This window comes from Arachis duranensis, chromosome 1 (genome assembly GCF_000817695.3).
Source record: "Arachis duranensis cultivar V14167 chromosome 1, aradu.V14167.gnm2.J7QH, whole genome shotgun sequence".
NCBI classification, from domain to species: domain Eukaryota; kingdom Viridiplantae; phylum Streptophyta; class Magnoliopsida; order Fabales; family Fabaceae; genus Arachis; species Arachis duranensis.
The window spans coordinates 82,740,825-82,743,803 of NC_029772.3; positions in this window are offsets into that span (position 1 = coordinate 82,740,825).

The window sequence follows — 2,979 nt, forward strand, 5'->3', positions numbered from 1 at the left end:
AGGTTTAGCAATGGCAAGCCTTTTCCATCATCTTTTCGGCAACAGACAGAGAATTCTAAGCAGAGCCACTCTGACTTAGCAACCATGGTCTCTGATCTAATCAAAACCACTCAACGTTTCATGACTGAAACAAGGTCCTCTATTAGGATTTTGGAGGCACAAGTGGGTCAGCTGAGCAAGAAAATTACTGAACTTCCTCCTAGTACTCTTCCAAGCAATACAGAAGAGAATCCCAAAGGAGAATGCAAGGCCATTAACATGATCAACATGGCCAAACTAGGAGAGGAGGAAGAGGCAGTGAACGCCACTGAGGAAGACCTCAATGGACGTCCACTAGCCTCCAATGAGTTCCCCAATGAGGAACCATGGGAATCTGAGGCTCACACTGAGACCATAGAGATCCCATTGGATTTACTTCTGCCATTCATGAGCTCTGATGAGTATTCTTCCTCTGAAGAGGATGAAGATGTCACTGAAGAGCAAGTTGCTAAATACCTTGGAGCAATCATGAAGCTAAATGACAAGTTATTTGGTAATGAGACTTGGGAGGATGAACCCCCTTTATTTCATAGTCCTAGAGACTGGGAAGTGCATGGATGAATCCATCATCCTTGGCAGACCCTTCCTAGCCATAGCAAAGGCTGTGATTGATGTGGATAGAGGAGAATTGATCATTCAAGTGAATAAAGAATCCTTTGTGTTTAAGGCTCAAGGATATCCCTCTGTCACCATGGAGAGGAAGCATGAAGAGCTTCTCTCAAAACAGAGTCAAACAGAGCCCCCACAGTCAAACTCTAAGTTTGGTGTTGGGAGGCCACAACCAAATTCTAAGTTTGGTGTTGAACCCCCACATTCAAACTCTAAGTTTGGTGTTGGGAGGTTCCAACATTGCTCTGAGTATCTGTGAGGCTCCATGAGAGCCCACTGTCAATTTACTGACATTAAAGAAGCGCTTGTTGGGAGGAAACCCAATCTTATTATATTTATCTATTTTCTTTTGTTATTTTATGTTTTCTGTAGGTTAATGATCATGGGAAGTCACAAAATCAATTGAAAAAGCAAAAACAGAATGATAAATAGAAAGAAAAATAGCACACCTTGGAGGAGAACTTGCTGACGTTTAAACGCCAGTGAAGCTAGCAAATGGGCGTTTAACGCCCAGTCTGGCACCTTTCTGGGCGTTTAACGCCAGAAAGGGGCACCAGACTGGCGTTAAACGCCAGGAAAGGGCAAGAAGTTGGCGTTAAACGCCAGAAATGGGCACCAGCCCGGTGTTTAACGCCAGAATTGGCATAAAGAGCATTTTTGCTCGCCACTTGGTGCAGGGATGAATTTTCCTTGACATCTCAGGATCTGTGGACCCCACAGGATCCCCACCTACCCCACCACTCTCTCTCTTCTTCACCCATTCACCAATCACCTCAACACCTCTTCCCCAAAAACCCATCACCTATCAAATTCCATCTTTCTCTTCACCACTCACATCCATCCTTCATAAAACCCCACCTACCTAACCATTCAAATTCAAACCACTTTCCCTCCCAAACCCACCCTCACATAACCGAACCCTACCCCTCTCTCCACCCCTATATAAACCCATCTTCACTCCTTCATTTTCACACAACCTAAACACTACTTCTCCCCCTTTGGCCGAACCACAAAGCCATCTCCATATCCTTCATTTCTTCTTCTTCTACTCTCTTCTTTCTTCTTTTGCTCGAGGTCGAGCAAACCTTTTAAGTTTGGTGTGGTAAAAGCATTGCTTTTTGTTTTTCCATAACCATTTATGGCATCCATGGCCGGAGAAACATCTAGAAAGAGGAAAGGGAAGGCAAAAGCTTTCACCTCCGAGTCATGGGAGATGGAGAGATTCATCTCAAGGGTGCATCAAGACCACTTCTATGAAGTTGTGGCCTTGAAGAAGGTGATCTCCGAGGTCCCTTTTAAACTCAAAAAGTGTGAATATCCGGAGATCCAACATGAGATTCGAAGAAGAGGTTGGGAAGTTCTTACCAACCCCATTCAACAAGTCAGAATCTTAATGGTTCAAGAGTTCTATGCCAATGCATGGATCACAAAGAACCATGATCAAAGTGTGAACCCGGACCCAAAGAATTGGCTTACAATGGTTCGGAGAAAATACTTGGATTTTAGTCCAGAAAATGTAAGGTTGGCATTCAACTTGCCCATGATGCAAGGAGATGAAGTAGCTGTGTTCAAGAATCATCACACTTAACTTGGCCAAGACTCATAAAGTAGCTGTGTTCAAGAATCATCACACTTAACTAGGAGAATCAATGACACTATCTGGATTCTGAGTTCATAAAGAAGCCAATCATCCTGAATTTCAAAGGATAGAGTGAGATGCCAAAACTGTTCAGAGGCAAAAAGCTAAAAGCCCCGCTCATCTAATTAATACTGATCTTCATAGATGTTTTGGAATTCATTGTATATTCTCTTATTTTTATCTTATTTGATTTTCAGTTGCTTGAGGACAAGCAACATTTTAAGTTTGGTGTTGTGATGAGCGGATAATTTATACGCTTTTTGGCATTGTTTTTAGTATGTTTTAGTATGTTTTAGTTAGTTTTTAGTATATTTTTATTAGTTTTTAGTTAAAATTCACTTTTCTGGACTTTACTATGAGTTTGTGTGTTTTTCTGTGATTTCAGGTATTTTCTGGCTGAAATTGAGGGACCTGAGCAAAAATCTGATTCAGAGACTAAAAAGGACTGCAGATGCTGTTGGATTCTGACCTCCCTGCACTCAAAGTGAATTTTCTAGAGCTACAGAAGCCCAATTGGCGCACTCTTAACGGCCTTTGAAAGTAGACATCCTGGGCTTTCCAGCAATGTATAATAGTTCATACTTTGCCTGAGATTTGATGGCCCAAACTGGCGTTCCAAATCAGCTCAAGAATGCCCGGCGTTAAACGCCGGAACTGGCACAAGAATGGGAGTTAAACGCCCAAACTGGCAC